Below are 12,862 nucleotides of genomic sequence, written 5' to 3'. Positions count from 1 at the left end.
AGAGGTGCTGGCGGTGGTGCATGTGTCTGCACCTGTTGAGGGACCCAGCAGGACGTCTCCTGCAGCCTTGGACAGCTGCCTACTGGGGATGATGCTGGGGACTGTTGCTGAGGCAGCAGACGTGCAAGTGGCCGTGCAGGTGGCCGTGCAGGTGGAGGTGCAGGTAGCGGTGGCCTCCACCGTACAGGTCGATGTTGTGGTTGACAGAAGGGGTGACTCTGGTCCCTCAGCCAGAGCCTCTGTGCTCTGTCTTGACCTGCTCTTCGGCTTGTGTCCCTTCCCCACCTTTGATGTCGCTGCTGGTACCTTGCCACCGTCCCCTTTTGGCTTGGAGGAGCCCTTGCTTGCTGGTAGGTGCGGCTTCTCCCTCTTGCATGTGGGCACCCTCTTCACCTTGGCAGTTGGCGGGATGGCCTGCTCCTTGGACTCACTAGGTGGCACACTGGCAGCCCTGATGGGTGCCGCCCCAATGTGACCTGACTTGCTGAGAACACTGTGCTGGAGGATTTGGTGGCTGAGGTGCTGGGCTGGGACCTGGACAGTCTGGCCCTAGGGGACGGACGGGGGGGAGGTGTAGGGAAGAGGTCAAAGTTTGCGAGGAAGAGTTTCTTAGACACACTGGGATGGGAAGATGTAGGGGGTTTGGGAGTGGAGGAAGAGTTAGTGGTTGTAGAAGGTGTACGTCTGCTGAATTTGGGTGAAGGTATATGTGCCGGAGGCTGTTGTGAGATGGATGGCTGTTGGGTGGGTGTGTGCCTGCGTTTGTGTACTTTGGGAGGAGGGCTCACAGACACACTGAGAGAGGACACAGGGGATGTGTTAATGGTAGTTGGGGTGGTGAGTGCACGTGAGTGGTGTGTGGTGATGGGCGCGCTGGTGATGGAGGTAGTGGATGAAGATGTAGTGCATGCAGGTGTGAGTGGAGACAAGACAGGGAGGGAGGAGGAGCACGTGGAGGAGGGGGACACAGTGGAGACAGTGGATGTTGGTGTGTCTGAATGGGGATGGTGCTTGGGTGAGTGCAGTGGGATGTGTGGTGCTTATGTTTGCCATGTCCAATCTTGTGTGCTGATGTGTGTGCATGCTGGTCTGATGGTGTGCTTGGGATAGGCTGAGGTACAGGGGATTGGGTCTGGGTAGAGGAAGTTGGAGTTAGGAGGCTAGACGCAGGGACAATGGCTGCCATCAGTGCTGAGACCAGAGCCTGAAATGCTCTCTGTTGGGCCGCCATACCAGAATGAATGCCCTCCAGGTATGCATTTGTTTGTTGCAAATGCCTCTCGACACCCTGGATGGCATTTAAAATGGTTGATTGCCCAACAGTGAGGGATCTCGGGAGGTCAATAGCCTCCTCACTGAGGGCAGAAGGGCTGACTGGGGCAGTGGCTGAGGTGCCTGGTGCGAAGGAGATGCCCACCCTCCTGGGTGAGCGGGCGCAGGAAACTCGATAAGGGGTTGCTGGGAGGGCAATGCTGGTAGGGGGGTTGGCGGCTGTACCTGCAGTGTTGATGTAGTAGGCAGAGAGGTGCCCGCCACTGCAAAGAAGCTCCCATCAGAGGAGGAGTCGCTGTCGCTGGTGTCTGCTCCTGTCCCCGTTGTGGAGCTCCCCTCACCCTCCGACCCACTGGTGCCTTCGGACTCCAATACTTCACCCTCCAGGGCCATGTGGGATGCAGCTACCTCCTGCTCCGATGCCACTGCTCTTCCACCAGATGATGCTAATGCACACAAGGACAGGGTGACAAAACAAAAAGGGGGGGAAAGTCAGAAGAGAAACATGGTCAATGCCTGCAACACCACTACCGTTGGCGGACACAACACACAGGGAGCAGCCCCATGCACTAAGCCATACACTGACAGGGCAGGGGAAAAGCACATGCCCACAGGGGACTCTGTTGAGAACCATTTTATGCACAGCTGGAAGTCCTAGGAGCCTGACTAGGTTAGAGGGCAAATACCACATTTGGGGTTGGACTGGGAATGAGGCTGCAGATCAATGGATCTACCTTTGCGCATCTGCCCTGGCCTAGGGGAACCCACAGCCCACCTCCCTCCCCCTGACACCTTTTAAAGCGCGCAGAGTTAGCTGAATGAGAGTGTACTCACCCCCGTGTGGCTGTTGTGATGCCCTCAAGCGCCCATCTAAGTCAGGATATGACACATCCAGGATCCGGAACATCAGGGGGGTCATGGTGTGATGGGCACCCCTTCTGCATTGGGAGGCCATCCCCAGCTGGGCCTCTGCCATCATCTTGGTCCAGCGGCGCAGGTCCTCCCATCTTTTACGGCAGTGGGTGCTCCGTCTATGGTAGACCCCCAGGGTCCACACGTCCTTGGTGATGGCACGCCAAATACCCTTCTTCTGGTGGGCGCTGACCTAGAGGAAAAGTGAAGTCAAAATGGATGTTACTCCCCGTACATTTCTTCTCACACATTGGCCACAAACCTTCCACCCTGGCCCAGAAATACATACACACACCATCCTCACATGCTGGCCTGTCCCCCCGTCTCTTCCATCCACGACACTCCATACAATTATGTTCCATCCACCATGCACACAGTTTACTCACCTGTCTGTCTGGAGGACCGTACAGTTGCGTGTACTGGGGGAGGACCCCATCCACTAGTCTGTCCAACTCCTCTGAACTGAAGCCAGGGGCCCTTTCCCCAGACACTGTAGCCATTGTCGCTTCCAGACACAGGTCACAGCAGCACTTGCAGTGTAAGTCCTCTCCTGTTGAAGGTCAGGTATCAAGTGAGTGAATAGATAGAAAATGGCGGTCACGTCCGCGGCGGTGCGTACCTTCACCGCTGGCATCATTGGCTCCTGTAACCCATGGGGCCCAATGATAACCAATGCTGTCTTGCGCCGCGGATTTTGACCGCCTACAGCGACGGTGTACAACGCCAGCGCAGTTACCTCATTTCCCCTTGTCCTACCTTACAGGTCAGGCAGCCGCTATTTCAGGGGGCCACATGGCAGGCCAAATAACTGCGTCAAACCTATTTAGGCCAGGAATACGGACAGACAAAGGCACATAGAGAAAATTTAATGATTGTGCTAAACAGCCATGTGAAACCTATGTGTTGTATGACCCTCTGCTCACCGTTCTCCTCCATAGGGCACGTCTGCTGGGGCAGGTGATGAGATGGTGGCATCCTCTGGTGTACAGACCCCTGGTGGACCTGTCGACAATGGAAGACAGACACATAATTATCACTTACAGACTTGATTGTGCAACAATCCAGGAACTGTGTGCCCTGTTGGAGCCTGACCTGATGTCAGCTATACACCATCCCACAGGAATACCCCCTCTAGTGCAGGTCCTGTCAGTACTCCATTTCCTGGCCAGTGGGTCTTTTTAAACAACAGTAGCCATGGCATCAGGGATGTCCCAACCAATGTTCTCTGACGTATTGTCCAGAGTGTTATCTGCCCTGCTGAAACACATGTGCAGCTACATCGTTTTCCCTCAGGTGGAGGATCTGCCCATAGTGAAAGGTGACTTTTATGCCCTGGGACATATCCCCAACATCATTGGTGCCATTGATGGTACACATGTGCCATTTGCCCCCCCCCGCAGCAATGAAGAGGTGTACAGAAACCGGAAAAGCTACCATTCAATGAATGTGCAGATGGTGTGTTTGGCAGACCAGTACATCTCTCATGTGAATGCCAAGTATCCAGGCTCAGTGCATAACACTTACATTTTGAGGAATAGCAGCATCCCTTCTGTAATGGAGCAACTCCAGAGACACCGTGTGTGGCTAATAGGTGAGCCTAAAGTCCCCACACTGTTTCAATTGCTTTCTGGGTATAGGAGATTCCCTAATGTTTGTAGTATGTCTAATAGTTGTCCCTCGATATTTGCAGGTGACTCTGATTACCCCAACCTGTCATGGCTACTGACCCCAGTGCGGAATCCCAGGACAAGGGCAGAGGAACGCTACAATTGGGCACATGGGCGAACTAGGAGGATAATAGAGGGCACCTTCGGCCTCCTGAAGGCCAGATTCCCGTGCCTCCATCTGACAGGTGGCTCCCTATACTACTCACCGAAGAAGGTGTGCTAGATAATCGTGGCATGCTGTATGTTGCACAACCTGGCTTTGCAACGCCAGGTGCCTTTTCTGCAGGAGGATGGGCCTAATGGTGGTCTTGTGGCAGCTGTGGAGCCAGTGGACAGTGAAGAAGAGGAGGGAGAAGAAGAAGATGTTGACAACCAAAACAACGTCATCATGCAATACTTCCAGTGAGACATAGGTAAGAGGATGGAACTGCTTCCCACATCTCATACTATTGTAGGACCTAGCATAAATCTGCCTTTTTTTCCTCTTTGTATGGACCCTGACTTGTCACTTTGGCTTTCCATTTCACAGATCTGGGTCCCACTTTGTGCCCTCTGCTATGTTTACTGCTGGCCTACAGCTGTGTAACATTGGTATGTGAACGAGTCAATTGACATTGCTATATTTACACATTTGTTAAAGCACAGACTGACTCTGAATTGTTTTATGATTCAAGGGTGTTTATTTCTGTGCTAATAAGTGGAGGGGGGTGTGCAATGGGCTGGGGTGATGGTGGAGGATTGTCCATGGCAGAGTCCAGTCTCTTGGTCTCACAGGTGCATTGTCCAATGGGGCATAGGAAGGGAAGCAATGGCAGTTTAAGGTGGACAGGGTGACAAAGTGGGATAGAAAGGTGACATTCAGGAGGGTCTTATTTCCTGGCGGGGGTCTTGGCAATGCTCTCTGTCTTGTTCCTGGATCTCAGGGACCGTTTGTGGGCTGGTTCACCTTCTGCAGGGGTTGGGGTGCTGGTGGCCTGTTGGTCCTGTGGCGGTGCCTCCTGTCCACTAGCACCGGCAGAGGTGGAGGGCTGTTCATTGTCCAGGCTAGTGTCAGGGGCCCGTTTGTGTCCCACTGTGTCCCTCATGGTGTTGACAAGGTCTGCCAGCACCCCTGCAATGGTGACCAGGGTGTTGTTGATGGACTTCAAGTCCTCCCTGATCCCAAGGTAGTGTTCCTCCTGCAGCTTCTGAGTCTCCTGAAACTTGGCCAGTACCATGCCCATGGTCTCCTGGGAATGGTGTTATGCTCCCATGATGTTGGAGACTGCCTCGTGGAGAGTGGGTTCCCTGGGCCAGTCCTCCCCCTGTCACACAGCAGTCCTCCCAGCTTCCCTGTTATCCTGTGCCTCTGTCCACTTAACCGCGTGCCCACTGCAACTGACCCCAGGTCCCTGATTGTCTTGGGTTGGCGGGTTTGCCTGGGTTCCCTGTAGTGGTGGACACACTGCTGATTGACGTGTCCTGGGGACAGAGGTATGGGCCCGCTGGGTGGGTGCTGTGGTGGTGTGTCCTGAGGGGGGAGGCTCTGTGGTGGCTTGTGACAGTGGCAGGGGAACCGTCTGTCCAGAGGTCCCTGATGGGCCGGGCTGGTCATCTTGATCTAGGCGTGCAGAGCTGCTGTCATCACTGTGGGCCTCTTCTGTGGGGGGACTGGATATGTCTGGCAACTCCTGTCCGGTGACGTTGGGTATGGGTCCTGTTGGGGTGTAAATGCATAGTTTTAGTATCTGTGTGTGCCATCCTGTGCATTGGGTGAGGTACCCTCTACTCCTGTGCTTGCATGATTGTGTTTGCCCTTTTGTGATAGTTGGTTTGGGGTCTGTGTGGGTATCTGTACTGGACATGCTTTGGTGATGGGTGTCCATGCATAGGTGTTGCAAGCAGGGCCTTGGTATAGTGGGACATATGTGAGATGATAAAGTGATGGGAGTGAGGGTGAGGGTGGGGGTATGTGATGGCATGCAGGTAGGGTGGGGGATATAGTAGTAAAGATATGACTTACCAGAGTCCAGTCCTCCTGCTACTCCTGCGAGGCCCTCAGGATGCAGTATTGACAAGACTTGCTCCTCCCATGTTGTTAGTTGTGGGGGAGGAGGTGGGGGTCCACCGCCAGTCCTCTATACAGCAATCTGGTGTCTTGAAACCACTGAACGCACCTTCCCCTGTAGGTCGTTCCACTTCTTCCTGATGTCATCCTGTGTTCTTGGATGCTGTCCCACTGCGTTGACCCTGTCGACGATTCTCCACCATAGCTCCATCTTCCTTGCAATGGAGGTGTGCTGCACCTTTGATCCGAAAAGCTGTGGCTCTACCAGGATTATTTCCTCCACCATGACCCTGAGCTCCCACTCTGAAAACCTGGGGTGTCTTTGAGGTGCCATGATGTGGTGTGGGTGATGTGTGAGGTGCTGTCTGTTGTGATGTGTGGGGGGATGTGTTGGTGTGTGTTGTTTGAGGTGCGTGGATGTTGTATGAGTGATGGTGTTGTGTGCCTGTGGATGCTGGTGTTGTGTTTGCTAATCTCTCTCTCTGGGCTTCTTCCAAAATTGTTTTTTGTAAGAGTTTGTGGGTAATGTGGGTGTGTGTTTTATATTGGATTGGGTGTGTGGGTGTGGTGTGTGTATGTGTGTCAGGTGTGTGTGTTTAGAATTGTCCAATGTGGTTGTGTTTTGTAAATGTGTGTGTATTTTGAGCGCGGCGGTGTGTACCGCCAATGGATTACCGTGGTTGAATGACCGCCGCGTTGATTCGTGGGTCGTGATAGTGTGGGCATATTCTTGTTGGCCTACGTTGTAGGTTTTGGTATTGCCATTTTATCACTGACCTTTGGTGTGGCGGACTTGTGTGGGTGTCTGTATTGTGGCGGATTCCGAGATGTGGGTCGTAATACCTGTAGCGGAATCCTGCTGCCGCAACGGTATGTTGGCGGTCTTCAGCACGGAGAAAAGCGGGATGTACTGCCAGGGTTGTAATGAGGGCCATAGGGTATGATTACGACTTCGGTGAAGGGGTATATTCCGTCCCAAATGTGACTGATATCCTGCCTGCCGAATTACGAGTCCATTATATACTATGGAACTCGTAATACAGCGGGCAGGATCTCTGTCACATTTGGTACGGAGTAATCCCCTCCGCCAAAGTCATAATCAGCTCCCATAGTAATATAAAGAAGAGATAAAGAGAAAGCTTATAAAAAGATTGAGGTAAACATGTTGAAACATAAAATAGACTATGGATGGAAAAAGAGAAAAGAAAGACAGTGGAGATCTTAAATGCATGAAAAGAAGAAAATGAAGATAAGAATGAAAAGAAAGAAAAACATACTTACAAACATTTCAAAAAGGATATGGTGGATGAGGCCTCATGGAAGGAATGCCAGGTCCTGGCTCTGGGGAAAAGAAGGAAGGAGGTCTGTCGCACAAGAGATGAAATACACACACAAGTGTAAACATGAAGACAATACCTGCAAGGGAGAAATTAGTTAGCGGAATAGCAAAAACATGCTGAAGAGTTATAGGATTATCAATATAACAATAAAGTAGTACAACTATATCAAATCTATATAACTAATACACTGTTACTCAATGGAATTACTATGCAGGAAAAACTCAATGTGATACAAGTAATTTAAGAATGAGAATTTCTAGAGATGTCCATGTTTTCCCCTCTGCAAGTCTTGAGAAGACTTTTCAGTTTAATGGTGTCCTCATAAGTTATTGTTTTGTTTTTGTAAGTTACTTTAAGTAGGCCAGGATGAAATAAACAAACATTAGCACCCATAGAAGGAAATGCTGGCCTCATGTTCAGAAATTCACTGTAACTGTCTTCAGTATCCTTGACATAATCTGCTAAAAAGTATATAGAATTTTTTAAGCAGCTTTGCTGAGGAGAGGACTCTGAGCAAGTCAGTATACTCTAAGAAGTAAATCACCACTCCTCTAGGCCTTTTGTAAGAAGAAGCCACATTAGGTAAATGGCCTAAACGGTGCACTTGCTGGATGTTGAGCGGTGGTGAGGTGGGAAGATTTAGAACTTTGGGAAGGATTTGAAGAAAGCACTAGCATTGGCACCTTTAAAACCTTTGGGTAGACCATACATTTTTAGGTTGTTTCTTCTTTTTCTGCCTTCTAGATCATTCACTTATCTTTTGAAACCTATGACTGAAGCACATTGACTTTGATGGTAGTGTCTGTAAGAACTGATGTAAGATACTCCTCCATGTTAGACCATCTGTCACTGAGAGTTTGCAGTTTTGCATTTGTTTCCTCCATATAAGGATGTAATGCTCTAATTTCTACCAGTAACAAATCAACAGAAGCAGAAGGAAGAGATTTCATGGGAGATTGTGGGTCCTTTTTTAGGTTTCTTAATGGATGCTTTACCCAAAATAGAGGCTACATTTTTGTGCAAGTGTGCACAGGAGGCTTCTTTGGAATTTGAGACATTTTGAGGGATGACCTAGTATATCTGTGGAAGGAGATTTCAACAACATTTTTAAAAATTTTCAACCTGACAATTCATTAAAGAGAGGATGTTGGTGTTGTGCATTCACTTATGAGCAGAGTAGAGAAAGACACAGGCTTTGTTAAAAAATCCGATGATTTGGCTTCGAAGGTGCAGGTAGGGATTATCACATCACCCACATGGTTAGCAGCGCAGTTACATCATATACAATAAAATGATGGAGGAAAGAACATTATGGAGATTGTAAACCTGCATTGCTGTGACAGTTTCTTGAAGACATAAGTCCAAATATGTGAAAATAGAAGAGCAGGAAGTAAAAATTGATATGTAGGCTACAAACTTTAAGAGGGAGCAAACCTGGGGAAGTTTATTGAGTGCAAATTCATTTGGAGGGTCTGCTCAGCTCCCACATTGTGCTAGAGTCATAAAGTAGCTGTGAAAAGCTGAAGTATATAGGAAGAGGATAACATTTTATCTAATTATAAAAAATGTGTTCTAATTTATATGGATGATGGATAAATGGAAAATGGTTCCCACACTATTAACTGTCACAGGACCCGGTTAAGTACTTTTCCCACATACCTCAAGTATTTATACCTAAGGTCATTCTGTGGCTATAGGTTTCCTTTCAAGACCATCTTAGCAAAGGTTCAAAATACAATTAAAAATTCAATCAAATGGGGATACTGCTTATTAGTCATGTGCTTGATAAACCCATCAGCAGAAGAGGAGTTAATCTATGAACTGGGGAACTGAACCAAAAATATAGCAAATGTCTCTGTGATGAAAATAATGGGTACAAACCGTTACAATCATACTTAAAGAGTGTTAAATATTTAGCAGTACTGTACACAAAAAGTCAAACCACATCAATATAAATTCACTGAGAAAAAATTACACAATCATTGTTAAAATCCAATAAGGGAAAACACAGATAAAATGTTTTTAAAGTTTTAGGCTAAAAAAAATGCAAAGAAAAATAAAGCACCAATCAAACATCACTGTTCATTATTGACCAGGACCTATGTATGATTTCCTGCATACCGTAATGGAGCAGTGATTGGAAACACCAGACGGATCATTCTGGACAGGATTTGTACCTTCTTACTTAGTCTTGTTTTTAAAAGTTGAAGTCCTCAAATGGGGCAAAGGTAGAGGGCTGTATACAATAAGGTCCACTCATTGCCCATTGGCAAAGGTCCCTCTGAAGATGCTGGTTTTAGCAGGAAAAGCGTGCAGCAGAAACTTTCACATTTTGCACCTGTCCCATTGCTCTCATTGATCATATCAATTCATGCTTTCTCCTGGTCAAGATTTCTACTTTGGGGCTTAGGTGCCTTAAGCTATAATGCACTTGAAATATGTTGGACAGGATAGCCACCACATTTGTGTCCCTCAAATTCTAATTAAGGCCCCTAGGCTCTTTTTTGGAGTTTGAAAACTTTCAGCAGGATAACCAAGGCAGATCACATCAAAGTTTGTTATTTTTGCCACAAGTGTCTGCTGAGTTCTTATAGGTTGGAAAAGATTAAAGCAGGAACAACCTCCCTAGTCATGTCTTGGGTGAATAACCTTCTAGTCCTCTGGTGTTTGGAAGTTGAATTTTTTTTTCAAATTCAGACTTTTTGCAACTTTCTGGAGTAGGCTCTCGTGGTCACTTCCAAGGCTCCAATTAGGGAAAGCAAGCTTGACCCACTCTGCAGAGGCCAACAATACACTCCAGTCCACCTCCATCTGCTACTAGTCAACTGGCCACTCATGGAAAAGGCTTCTGTCAGATTTCCATGTCCCTGTAGTCGCACAGGAGGTCAGCCAAATAAACCTTGGATTCTACATCTCACTCTTAGGAATACGTGGCAACAGGTCCAGACGTTAGGGTCTAAATACAGATTTCTGACAGTGGGCCCGCTCCTCTTCTGCTAATACACAGGTTCTGATGTGTTCTGAAGAGTTTCATAGCAGAATATAACGGAAAGCAACATCAATTCACAACAATATTGTCAAAATAATATTAATTACAAAAGTATTGCCATGCTATACTTAACCAAACAAAACACAAATATTGATGACAAAAAAATATTGCTGTTATAAATATCTAAATTTGACAATATTGAACACACAAAGATTGAAACACAAAACATTGTCTACTAATTAAATATATACACAATATAACAAAATATTGAATCACCCAAAATCAACTACGATAATATTGTGAAAAATAAGGAAAACATATTTCAAATCATATACTTATTTTTATATACAATAAATATAAAAAAACACTAATAAATAAACCACCCACAAAATGACTAATACATTAAAACAAATGCAAAATGATTCACATATATAACCATATTGATTCATAACATATATGTTATTAAAAATAAACACTTTGGGAAAAAATTAACCATTATTATAAGAAAACAAATATTAAAACAAACATGAAAAATCATTAAAAAATATATTAATAATACAAGAATCCAACAGATACCAATGTATAAATTAAAACATAAACGCTAATTAGCATTCATCAAAAAACGAAATACCTGAAAATATCAATCTACCACAAAGTAGTCAATAAAACATACCATATAACTAATTAACCACTAAAAATATCAATCTAATTAAGAGAACAAGAGCACAAAAACACACTATATTTGGTGGGAAAAAACTTTAACAACTACAGTGAATAACAACAGGGTGTTGTTGATTATAAATTCCTTTGGGTGTCATCAAACTGAACTCCAATTTTAAGTCTGTTATATTGAATAATTGACCTACATTGTCAACAATGATATCGTGATGTTCTTCTTTTTAAGAAACACTAGCAATATTTTGCACGATTGTCACCTATCACTTTCACTGCACTGGTGTTTGGAGCACCTACTGCATTGCCTTTTGCATTTTGGTAATATTATTGCAGTAATTAAACATCTATTTGGATTTATTAAATTGTATCAGTTTTTTCCAGCCATGGAAGCATAGACGTAGTACTTTTAGAAAGTTGGCATTTCCCCGCGTAGAGTTTCGGAAACCTTTCTGTAAGCGGGCAGCTGTCCCTTGCCTGTTGATGTCTCTCCCACTGGAAAATACATATTTGGAACCAAACGTTTGCGAACGCGTCTGACCTCAATAAGTAAACTTACAAGGGAATGCGAATAGGTCGATGAACCTTTTGAATCACAATTAAGTTGCTCTTATCATAACTCTAGTACATGTAAATCAATAATCAATAACCAATACACAAAACCAATAATCAACAATAATCAACAACAGTAATAATCATTAGAGTCAGTAATTGTCATGCACCATGACCTTTCAGTCATAAATAACCACACCTTTTAATAAAAGTTAGAATATTTATTTCCCTATGTTAACAATGCTAAGGTCCGGTAGATTAATCTGAAAATCAAATAAAACCCATACAGAAACAATACTGGCTGTTCAAAGCGGCGGAAGAAACATAATCTAATCAAAGTTTGAACTACAAAACATTCTAAGATTATGGTGCAAATTTATTAACAAAATCAACTGCGACAAGGAGTTTACATACATTCAAATTCGGCAAAGAAATTCGTCAAGCATTATTCCCTATTAGCACAATTTCGTTAGTGAGGATCCTTCCCAGATTAGCATCAGCATGTTGGGCTTCATGGCAAAAAGTTTGTAACACCAATTTGGAAAAAACATCTAACTATGGCTCTATCAAAACAGTGCAGTTGGTACCTAGAAAGGAAAGCAAATATGCATGAAAATCAATATTCTAAATCATAGTACCTATCCTTAGTGTGGATCAGCAAGCAGTCAGTCTTCGTCCTCAAGACATCAGTCGATCAGTAAGGCATCAGGATTCAGCATCAAAATTCAGAAAGCATAAAGCCTTTAGGCAATAAAGTTAAGCACGTCTCTTGTCAAGATGCACAAAAAAATATTGACCTTTCGGCCACCAAGAAAATAGGCAATAACGATGTCTTCTCCCAGTGCACTGTTGTTAAATCAAAACCACTAAAACTATTTCCCAAATCCCCATTGGTCAATTAATCACATGTTCACACTCTGTCCAATAAAACTATAACTCCAAATCTATGAATTCTACTATTACTCCATTCACATGTCATTGATTGGTTGTCCTGCAATGTCTTCATCATCCGGATTGTCAGGTAACAATATTGTTGCAGCTTCTACTCCAGTCAGTATCTCCATTGTTCTCCTCCTGAGAAAGTCAGTCTCACACAGTTTACACAAAAAATGTTATATTAGCAAGAACAGCTTCTTCTAGCAATCGGTTCTCATGAGAAACTTTCAGTTATGAGCACATTTAAACAAGGCAATAGAAAATCACAGTTTAACTCTCTAGGACAGCCATTTAATAAACATTGAGAAATACAGCTTTGACACGAGGCCTGGCAAGTAGGCCAAGACCTCCGCTAAGTTAAGGCCTACAATTAATAAAGCTGGGACATAATGCATAACCTTTAATATGACATATTACTACATTGGTCAAACATACATTCAACTTTTCACAGTATTAGAATATTAATGAGTAAACT

The sequence above is a fragment of the Pleurodeles waltl genome, chromosome 4_1 (assembly GCF_031143425.1).
Source record: "Pleurodeles waltl isolate 20211129_DDA chromosome 4_1, aPleWal1.hap1.20221129, whole genome shotgun sequence".
Classification (NCBI taxonomy): Eukaryota; Metazoa; Chordata; class Amphibia; order Caudata; family Salamandridae; genus Pleurodeles; species Pleurodeles waltl.
This window is presented reverse-complemented; position numbering follows the sequence as displayed.